The sequence below is a fragment of the Rhincodon typus genome, chromosome 20 (assembly GCF_021869965.1).
Source record: "Rhincodon typus isolate 14 chromosome 20, sRhiTyp1.1, whole genome shotgun sequence".
Lineage (NCBI taxonomy): Eukaryota > Metazoa > Chordata > Chondrichthyes > Orectolobiformes > Rhincodontidae > Rhincodon > Rhincodon typus.
The window spans coordinates 27,244,515-27,256,285 of NC_063351.1; the positions used below are offsets into that span (position 1 = coordinate 27,244,515).

At 39.7% G+C, this 11,771-nt stretch overlaps 1 long non-coding RNA gene across 1 annotated transcript in view; it reads left to right on the top strand.

Moving 5' to 3' along the window:
• The window catches only part of LOC125485595, a 16,575-nt gene extending 5,682 nt beyond the window's left edge, over positions 1–10,893 (top strand). Inside the window, exon 3 of the long non-coding RNA XR_007264307.1 lies at positions 10,638–10,893. This is a non-coding gene — a long non-coding RNA (uncharacterized LOC125485595). The remainder of the gene's footprint in view (positions 1–10,637) is intronic.
• The last annotated feature ends 878 nt before the right edge of the window (positions 10,894–11,771 follow it).

Genomic DNA, 11,771 nt, shown 5'->3' on the forward strand with positions numbered 1-11,771 from the left:
GCATCCTAAAACCAGTCCAGCTCGTCCCTGCCTCCCTGACCTGTTCTTCCTCCCACCTATCCCCTCCTCCCACCTCAAGCCGCACCTCCATCTCCTACCGACCAACCTCATCCCGCCCCCTTGACCTGTCCGTCCTCCCTGGACTGACCTATCCCCTTCCTAACTCCCTACCTACACTCACCTTTACTGGTTCCATCCCCGCCTCTTCGACCTGTTTGTTTCCTCTCCACCTATCCTCTCCTCTATCCCTCTTCTATCCGCCTCCCACTCTCTCCCTATTTATTTCAAAACCCCCTTCCCCTCCCCCTTTTCTGATGAAGGGTCTAGGCCCGAAACGTCAGCCTCTCTGCTCCTATGATGCTGCTTGGCCTGCTGTGTTCATCCAGCCCTGCACCTTGTTGTCTCGGATTCTCCAGCATCTGCAGTTCCTACTATCTTTCATTCTGATAGTTTTCTCATTTTAGTTAAAACTGCTTCACAATATTTTATTCAATGACAATCCTAATTAATCTGCATTAGGAAGTTACAGGTTCAGTGATGTTTCGGCCAGATTTTTCCCGTAACAGACATAAAGCATCTGAAAAACAAAACACAATCTAAACAATTCCAATAACTGGTCATGCATGGTGCACAAACAGTAATGCTGTTCAATTATAGATGCTGAGGTTTTTGGTGCACATTAGTGTATTTCATCAAGTTGAAAAAGCCTCTTATGGTACACAGCACAGCTCTAGCAATCCCTCCTGGATGTGACAAGTACTTAAAAGAGAAAAGCAATTATAGGTGCCTATTACTACAAAATACAAGAGATAAAGAAAGAACAGTTCATGTCAATAAATGTTTAAGGTAAAAATACAAGCTTGACTCTGATGAATGAGGGGTTGTTGATTGAAATTATTATCCCTGGTTTTGAGTATATAATTTGGTATGAAACAGCAGCAACTGGATCATTATGAAGTGCCATCATTCTATTTAAAATTTACATTAATAAATGCTAAAGATTCAATAATATTATTCAAAGAAAGACAGGATTTTTTCCTGGTCTCCTGACTATGGCTTTTCCTCAGATGGCAGAACTTGAAAACTTATCTAGTCCTCTTTCAAAAAGAAGCCATAAAATGGGTACAATGTGATTTTATTTCTACACATATAACAGGTTATTTAGATCTCAGTTACATTTGTTTTTGCTGTGTGCCAATTAACTGTTGCATTTGCCTATATAACAACAGTGAAAATGGACAGATACTAACCAGGAATGAGTGCTTGAGAAAAAGATTAAATGCCCAAATCATTGGCACCAAGTTCAGCACTCAATGTGATCATGCCGAATTCTAAATTTAAAATTCAGCATGCCTGCAGGTCAAGTTTGTTAAAATTTTGCGCCATATTATAGAAAGTAATTTGTCAGAAACATTCCTTAAAGATGTGGTAGATGCAATTTGAATCCAAATCTTAATTTTTCCTGATATCTGGATATTTGGTACTAATGTCAGTAAGAAATACTTACAATAACATTATAATTTTGTTCCTCAAGCTAGTAAATACACAATAATTTTAAGTGATTAACAGAGTTGTAGCATAAGTACAGCAGACATATCATTGTGTGGATATTTTATCCAAATCAAAATTAATGTTGTAAAACTCCACTGCATTCTGCCAAATAGAAATATCTTTGTTCATAGTTCACATTCAACTCTTTTAGTCTGCTTCACAATTTGATAAGATTATGGCTGATTTGCCTGTAGCCTTTTCTGCCCCCGATAACCCTTGATTTTCTCGTCGATCAAAAATCTATCTAACTCAGACTCAAATAAATTCACCGATCTAACCTCCATTGAATCCTAGGGAAGAGAATTCCACACACTAATGACCCTCTGAGATAAACATTTTTTCCCTCATTTTTGTCTTAAAAGGGAGACCTCTAATTTTAAACTGTGCCCCCTACCATTAGTGTCCTTAGTCTCCCACAAGAGGAAACATCCTTTCAGGATCCACCGCACATCCTGTCAAGTCTCTTCAGGATCTTGTATGTCTCATTAAGATCACCACTCATTCTTTTAAATGGGTATAGGTTCAACCTGTTCAACCTTTCTCCATAAAATAAGCCCTTCATCCGAGGATTGTGTTGAGTGAACCTTTTCTGACCTGTTTCTAATGCAATTGACTCCTGTATTAAATAAAGTGATCAATCTGTATGCTGTATTCCAGATGTGTTCTCACCAATAACCTGTGCAGTTGCCTTAAAATCTCCCTATACAATAACCATTAACATTCCACTTGCCATGCTAATCACTGACTGTACTCACAAACTATTTTTTTTTTGTTATTCACATACCAGGATATCTTAATCCCTCTGTACCGCAAAATTCAGCAATCTCTCTACATTTAACTGTGTACAGTTTTACTATTCTTTCAGTCAAGGTGAACAAGTTCACATTAAATTCCATCTGCCATTTTATTGCCCACTTACTTAAATGAAGTAAGTCTGTAGGAACATAGGAAACAGAAGTATGAATAGGCCATTTATTGCCTGCTCTGCTATTCAACAAGATTGTGAGTGACCTTCAATCTCAACATCATTTTCCTAACTGTCTCTATATCCCAAGATACCTCTAATATTGAGAAGCCTATCGATCTCTGTTCTGAATATATTCAACAACTGGGCTTTCTCAGCCCTCTGGGATAGAGAATTCTAAAGATTTACCACATTCTGAATGAATAAATTCATCCTAGTCCACCTAATGATTAACTTCTCATTCTGGTACTCTGTCCTCTGATTCTAGAACTCATATCTACCCCTTCTTCACCCCACAACCAGGTAACCTGGAAGCCACATGAGAATTTTGTATGTTTCAATTGGATGTCATCTCATTTTCCTAAACTCTAGAGAAACGTGCACAGATAACTTAATGTCTCCTGATAGGACAATCCTGCCATGCCAGGGATCAGGGTGATGAATATTTGTTGCATTCCCTGAGTGACAAGTATATCCACCCTTAGTTGAGAAGGCCAAAATCCTGAATAATATTGCAGGTAGCAGTCTAACCAAGGCTCAATACAATTGGACCAAGACTTCTTTACTCTTGTACTCAAAAATACTTGTGTTGTAAACACCAACATCCCATTTGCCTCTCCAATTGCCTGTTACATCTGCATGTTAGCTTTCAATAACTTATGTATAAGGACACGTATATCCATCTGCATCATTGACATGACAATGTTAGTTCGGTCAGCAGCAATGGCATGGTGCATTTTGTCTTTGATCAATATTTAAAGCCTAATGTGTGCATTCTGCATGCGTTACATATAAACGAGGAAATGTTTGCAAATGAAATGTAGCTGGAGTGTGCAAACCATGCTTCATGTATTTGTCCCTTCAATGTTCTCACATCTACCAGACATAGATCCCACACTTTTGCCAAAGTGATATTGACTGTGCCACACTAGGCATTATCTAAGCTAATTTTTAATTGCATTGTGCATCTAGAGAATGGCAAGTGAATGCAGATCACAGTGAATGCTGTCAGCACTGGTCTTTGCCTGATTACTAGCTACCTCCATTGAACCTCAACATCCTTTTTTATCTCACCTTACCATGACAGCCCATTCCCCCCATACATGGACATCAAACACGCTGAACTTCACCTCTAACCGTCTTCCCTTTCCCTGAACATTACATCTTAATGATGCTCACCCTGCTCCTCTAAACTCTACACAACAACAGCAAAAACAAAGTTGCTGGAAAAGCTCAGCAGGTCGGGCAGCATCTGTGAAGGAAAAAAACTGAGTTAACATTTCAAAGTCCGGTGACCCTCCCTCTGAGGAAGGGTCACTGGACCCAAAACGTTAACTCTGTTTTTTCCTTCACAGATGCTGCCAGACCTGCTGAGCTTTTCCAACAACTTTGTTTTTGCTCCTGAAATACAGCATCCACAGTTCTTTCTGTTTTTATTTAGTATTTTCCTCTAAACTTTACTTCTTGAAGGCATATTGTGGTCACTACGAATAACGACCACTCATCCTATAGCCTATCCTGCCCTCTGACACTGTTCTATCTATCTCCTCATATGACCTAATCTTCCCTCCATAGTCATCTTTGTTCCCAACTCTATAAATACCTCTGCAACCCCCAGCCTTGACTCCCTTTCCCCTTTTGACAGTGCTACAAAGGCACTGCCCCAGTGCAACTAACAAACAGTCTGTGTGTCTGCATGAAAGAGCACATCAATATACTTGTCTGATAGTCTTTTGTTCCAGCTGAAATACCAACACGCTTACAGGCAAGGCACAACAAAGCAAGGCGTAGATGCTGCCAGACTGCACGCAGGCACTAAGTGAGTGAGCAAGGATAAGCAAGAAGCCCTGAGATGTAGCCTCATCCAATCCATGAGCTGTGTGCCTGTCACTGTGTGCAAAAGTATCTGTGCAGTAGCCTCTCAATGCTAGTTACTGGTGCACCTGCAATGCCTGCCTGCGCTTCTTGAGCAGCCGGGAAGTGTATCAGAGAAGTACCACGATGGTCATGCTGTCAGGTGCCAATGTCAGCGGATGAAGGATACACGTGGCTGGTGCCCATGCATTATGCCCAAGATGCTGTCCGGTACTAAGCGATATGGAAATCCTTTGGATCCAGTGCCAAGCTGAAGTCATAGAGAAATAGAGTTGTATAGCATGGAAACAGACTCTTCAGACAAATCGTCCATGCTGACCAGATATCCTAAGTTAGTCTAGTCCTATTTGCCAGCATTTGGCCAATATCCCTCTAAACTCTTCCTATTCATATACCCATCCAAATGCCTTCTAAATGTTGTAATTGTACCAGCTTCCACCACTTCCTCTGACAGCCCATTCCATACATGCACAACACTGTGTGATAAAGTTGTCCCTTAGGTCCCTTTTAAATCTTTCCTCTCTCACCTTAAACTTACGCCATCTAGTTTTGGACTCCCCCACTCTGGGGAAAAGACCTTGGCTATTCACCCCATCCATGCCCCTTGTGATTTTATAAACCTCTATAATGTCATCCCTTAGCCTAGTGAGCAACTTGCTTTGCCACTCAGATGCGCAAGATGCTCTCAATGTTGAGATAGACCTCACCAGGTCTCTCATCCACTTCTGTTACAAATATCACCATTGCCCAAGTTGCTCAGTCACCTATAAGATTTCACCCAAAGTATCTTTCAGTCACTGGCATAAATCTTTTGTGAGAGTGATTAAATATCTCCTTAAAAGCCCACCTCTTCATCCACAGTCTAATTGTTTATCCTAGTTTTCCAGTTCACTTTAACCAGCCTCTCTGCTCCTACGATGCTGCTTGGCCTGCTGTGTTCATCCAGCCCTGCACCTTGTTGTCTCGGATTCTCCAGCATCTGCAGTTCATACTATCTCTGCCTCCATACTCTTCTGATTATATTATTTCAAGTTTAGATCCACATTACACTCCTTTGAACTGAACATGAAATTCTAGCATGTTTTGATCATTTCAGTCATAAAAAACATTATTTGAATTGGAATTAATCTTATTAATAGCTTAAGTTAAAGGTGTGTTATTGTAGTGTAAATTAATCAATACTGTACTTAAATTATTTGAACCATGAATGTAAAAGTATCAGAGGAAAAAATGAAGCATATAAAGAGAGCATACCTTATAGCAAATATATAATCCCAAAACTGTCAGTTGTGACTGTGCTGAGCTCCGATTATCGGGTTACATTTGGACATTTATCTCTATCTGTTAACTGATGGTTGTCCTGAAGAATATTTCCTCACCCTTTTGCCTGTTTTGTTTACGCCTCTCTGGAAGGCATTGGGACTTGTTATGGGGCTTTTCCATTGATGCTACAAGACATCCTTCCAGGTTCACATTATTACAATGGGATTTATTACAAATTTGTTATTTCCTATTATATTGAGCAAGTGCCAGTTTAACAAGGTTTTTAATAAGATTCAGCAAGTCATGAGCTTGGGAGTTAATAATGTAACCTACATAAAAATCCATCCAGTACAGAGGGAGTGCTGCACTCACAGAGATACTGTCCTTTTGAAATAGGTATTAAAAGGATTTCAGCTAAACTGCTCAAGACATTCAAGGAGCTATTTGGGGTAAAGAATAAGAACAGAGATGCTGTGCTACTAAGATGTGCCCATTTGGAAGTCTGGTTTCAGCATTCAATTTAGGTCATAATTGCTGATCACTAAAATTTGAACTCAACTGGTGGTTTAAATCAGACACCTGTAATTTTGCACTCAAATAGCATTTAGACAGATGTTTCATGGAGCATTAGAGTTGGACTTCACACATCACTTTCAACAAACATGTTTTCTCACCAAGACCCATGACTTCTTGGATTATTGTATGCTCTTTGCTCATCCTTTTTTAAATATAGCAGAGGCCACTTCTTTGGATACCCCTGATGCTATTAGTGAATGTCAAATATTCCATACTTCTTTTACCTGTTCGTTATTCTTTATTTTCTTTTGTATATTTTCCAGTCAACCTGCTCAGAGATGTTATAACACACCTTCGGAGCAGGTGTGACTCGAACCTAGGCCTCCTTATCCAGAGGTAGGAACACTACTGTCGCACCACAGGAACCCTCCTTATTCTCTTTTGTTTTTATTCTGTTTTGAACAAGGAAAACCAAGCAAAACCACTTGCACTGATGCTGAACTAGCCAAGCTATCATGACGAACAAACCTCCAATCACTGGGCTGGAGGTCAATGAAGGAAAGCTTGTGTAACCAGGGTAACCCATTAAAATAACTTTTCATCTCTCACCTTCTTGTTATCACTAATAAGCTGCCCTATTGAAGTCTCTGCTGCAAGGAACTATCATGGCCTTACTGTGTAAAAAGCTATTAGCTGCACACAATATTTTATTTGTGCTTCTTTTTCTTAGTGTAGTGGTATTTTAAGATGAAGTAACACTAAATGGAGCTTACACTTGTGGTAAAGAATGATCATAAAACTTTTAGATCCATCATTTGCAGAAAAAGAGAATTGTTTGAAAGGTGTATGCTATTCTTAATGTATAAATCTGGCAGCAGTTTGTAAAAAAGAATAGATACCCTGTGTTTGCAAGTTACAAAAAGTTGCAAACCAATGTTTACTACTCTTCCTTTAGGTCTGGGGAAACAGCATCTTGCCATTAATCTTCTTGGAATGTTCCTGTAACGTATTCATTTAGGAGACTTTAAGAAAGTCAATATTAGATTCTTTCTTATTTATCCTTTGTCTCACTTTTCTCTGTCCTTTATTCCAATCATTATTTTCCTCTATTTATTTCTCTTTTTGAACCTGATTTGACGTTGCACACAAAATCTTATTGAAGTTTCCTCTGCTTATCTGTCAATCTTTTAATCTAAATGATTAAAGAAACACAGCCATGAAAAAATAATGTAGAAGGATATAGATGACCTCGTTCAGATCAAAAGTAAAACTGTCCTAGGTTAGAAAACAAAACAGATGGCATGCAAAGCCCTTTAAGCATTGCTGAAACACTACACACAAATTTTAATTTCCCTTTATTCTTGTGTGAGATGTGAGCAACACTGGCAAGGCCAGCATTCGTTGTCCATCTCTTGTTGCTCTTGAGCTAATTGGACCTCTTGGTCATTTCAGAAGGCAGTGAAGAATTAACCAATTATGGTTGTCGTGCTGAATGTAGAAACTAGGAGCAGGAGTAGGATATTCAGCCCTTCACACCCCCACCACCATTTATGGCTGATCATCCAACTCAATAGCCCATTCCTCACCCCCCCACCGCTTTTCTCTCAAAATCTTTGATTTATTTAGTCCTAACTGCTATATTCAACTCCTTCTTGAAATCATACAATGTTTTGGCCTGAACTGTTTTCGGCGGTAGTGAATTCCACAGGCTCACCAGTCTCTGGGTGAAGAGATTTCTTCTCATCTCAGTTCCAAATGGTTTACACTGTGGACTGTTAGACTGTGGCCCCTGGTTCTGGACTACACTGCCATCGGGAACATCCTTTTTGCATCTACCTTGTCTAGTCCTGTTAGAATTTTATAGGTTTCTATGAGACGCCCTCCTCATTCTTCTGAGTCGTCGGAATATTAGCTTATCGATAGTCATAGGGTCATGGAGGTCTACGGCACAGAAAAAGCCCCTTTGGCTCATTGTGTCCACGCTAGACAAAAACAACCACCTTACTATTCTAATACCATTTTCTGGTACTTGGCCCATAGTCTTGTATGCCTTGGCATCACAAGTGCACATCTAATTACTTCTTAAATGTTATGAGGGTTTCTGCTTCTACCACCCTAACAGGCAGTGATTTCCAGAATCCTACTACCCTCTGGCTGAAAACGTTTTTCGTCACATCTCCTCCAAACCTTCTGCCCCTTAAGACTATGCCTCCTGGTCATTGATCCCTCCATCAAGGAGAACAGTTTCTTCCTGTCTAATTAATTCAACACTCCCTCATACATCAGTCCTGCCATCCCAAGAATTAGTCTGATAAACCTTCTCTGCACTCCGTCCTCAAGAACATCTGTCCTCAGATAAGAAGACCAAAACTGTACTCAATATGCCAAGTGTGGTTTCACCAAGGACCTGTATAATTGCAGCAAGACATCTCTGCTTATGTACTCGAATCCTCTCGTTATGAAGGCCAACATACTATTTACCTTCTTTATTGCCTGCTGTGCCTGCATGTTTATCTTCAGTGGCTGGAGTATGAGGACACCCTGGTCTCATCGCAAACCACAATGATAGAAGTTATTGTAGACATAATTAGAGCAGTTTGTCAATATCATGTATATGTTTCAGCAATAAATACACTTACTACTTGTTGCTACCATTGGTACTATTCTTTAAAAGTCAACACATGAATTATTTGCTATAGAACTCAAAAAGTTAAGAAAAATGCTTCTGGCATTTACACTGCAATAACCAGTAATGTTCAAGAGTTTAATTTGTAGAAAGTCAAATTTACTAAGACTTAGAGGCAAGCAGGAGTGACTGTTTAATAAGAAAATATGCTGAAGTAATAGATTATTGAGTTAGTGAAAATGTCAGTCTAATACAGAAAGGATATATGAGATTAATGAGAGTGGTAAGTACAGATCCACATAAATAAATGTTACAAACTGGAAAGAACTAGGTTGCAAAAAATAAAATAAAATTATAAAACTAGAAACTTATTTAAATGCTGAATAAGTACTGAATGGTTGTTATGTAATTAATATTACTATCATTGATTTTGTGACACTTTTGTCCTTGCTTCATACACTTCTTTTAAGAAACTTGAGGCTTTGCAAATAGGTAGCCTAAAGATGGATTTTATCTCCAGGGTGCATGCCAGAGTGTAAGATTCATATAGAGCATCTGACGAACTTACCACTTATCCCTCATTAAAGACAGGGAAGACAAGACAGTGAATTTTCCTGTTTGAATTTATCATCAACATTGTATTCTATATCTGTGATTCTTAGACGTGGGTGAAAAGATCTAAAGGGCTTGCCACTGCAAAATCTTATCAGAATTAACAGGCAGAATGATGTTTATTTTAATGAAACACCAATAAGGTGACATCAAGCTCCAAACTGGGTTCCACATTCAACTGGTTCCTTCTCTTTATTTGCAGTTCCACAGAGGATGTTGTAAAATTTGAAAGGGTGCAGAAAAGGTTTACAAGGATGTTGGTGGGGTTGGAGGGTTTGAGTTATAGGGAGAGGCTGACTAGACTGGGGCTTCTTCCCCTGGGGCATCGAAGGTTGAGGCATGACCTTATAGAAGTTTATAAAATTATGAGGAGCATGGGTAAGGTGAATAGCCAAGGTCTTTTTGCCAGGGTAGGGGAGTCCAAAACTAGAGCGCATAGGTTTAAGGTGAGAGGGAAAAGATATAAAAGGGACCTAAGGGGCAATGTTTTCACACAGAGGGTGGTTCGTGTACAGAACGAGCTATCAGAGGAAGTGGTGGAAGCAGGTACAATTACAACATTTAAAAGGCATCCGGATAGGTACATGAATAGGAAGCGTTTAGAAGGATATGGGTCAAATACTGGCAAATGGGACCTGATTAATTTAGGATACCTGATCAGCAGGGATGAGTTGGACTGAAGGGCCTGTGCCTGTGCTGTACAAATCTATGACTCTATCTATGTGTTGAAAATCAGATTTTGCAGCTGCACGTCAAAACAGAAATACAAATCGTGTTGTAGAACTAAAATGTAACAAAGAACTGCAAATCTGAAATAAAGGAAAACATAAATTTCAGGAGAAATTCAGGAGCAGTGGCAGCATCTGTGGAGAGAAAGCAGAGTTAACATTTTGAGTCCAATGACCCTCCTTCAGCATGGAAGGAGCTTGGCACATTCATTCCCTGAAATACTACTTGGGTTCTAAAAATGTCCATCTTTTGCTAATCAGCAAGGCTGTACTTTGAGAAATCCTAATCAAACGGATACCTGAGTTATCCAGACAGGTTTGAATACACGATGTTAATCTAAGTTTGCTGTCACGCATTATTTGCTGGGAAGGCCTGTACTTCTGAGTCTGTGAGGAATGATGTATGGTTTTTGAATTCTGAACTGACAGAACGGAAACAGAATGCTTTGCCGAGTCCCTGCATTCAGTCAAAATCTAATTGTTTTAGCATTTATTTTCACAGGGCCATTAGCTGTCAAAAATCTGATGGACTGGAAATGCTGTGAGGAATGAATTCAAGATAACATCTGAATAAAAATGAGAAGAGTAACATTATGAAAACAACAGAATGGAACTTGTTGGTAATTACAGATGAGGACTAAGAAGATGAGATGCATAGCCTTTCTTTATAAATATTAACGTACATGGTAAACATAAAATTAGCAAAAATATGTTCTCCAAAAATTTGTTTAATTGGTGTTCTCACTGGGCACTATTCATTTTTGGCAAAATCTGAAAATGAAATGGGTCATGGTTGTCTTTTGAAATATTTTTCATTTCAGGTTATAATCTTTCTCAGTTTCAAATGTTACACCAAAGTTTTGCTCATTACCTGTACTTGATGACTATTTCAGCACCCAGAATTAACAGTGTGGAGTTTTATGATGGATGGCAGCACTATAGGATACTGTAGGTGACTTTCCTGTCCTCAAAAAATTGTTGCAATTCTACAGGTGGTGGGCAAGTCCTGAGGAGATCTGCCTGTTCTTGCCCCAAATGACACCCCTAAGAAGGAGGTTGGGATATAAAAGATGATAGCTGTAGCCTGACAAGGGAGCCTGCTTAAATGTTGGGAAGGGTGCAGGCGAGTTCATGGGTCTCCTTTTGCAACTGGGTACCAACCCCACATTACCACCAGGTCACTGCTTTCCATCTGGGATATGGCCTTTGCATCCTGGCCACACAACACCATCAACAACTGCACCTTACTCCACAACGTACACGTTCCTGGCTCTATCGTGGGTCCCAAGCAATTATTGCAACTGGATCCTGGGTCCTCAATCTAAGGGGACGGATGCAGTCCCAGCAGTAGCTATCGGATTCCTGTGTCACTGCTGGGATCAATGAACCCATGACCAATTAGATGGCTGGCAGCTGTCTGAGACAGAATGCCCCCCCCTCTCCCCCACTGGGGACAGAATGCCCACTCACAGCCAATTATTACCCTTCAGAAGGTAAAATGACTGTGCGGTTGCCATACAAAACAATGTGAATTCCCCGTGAACCACTTCAGTGACATTTCATAATTGTATTGGGCTTTCTGATTTTCAAGGGTTCTACTGTAATATACCATACATTTTTTTTTTAAAAAATGCCT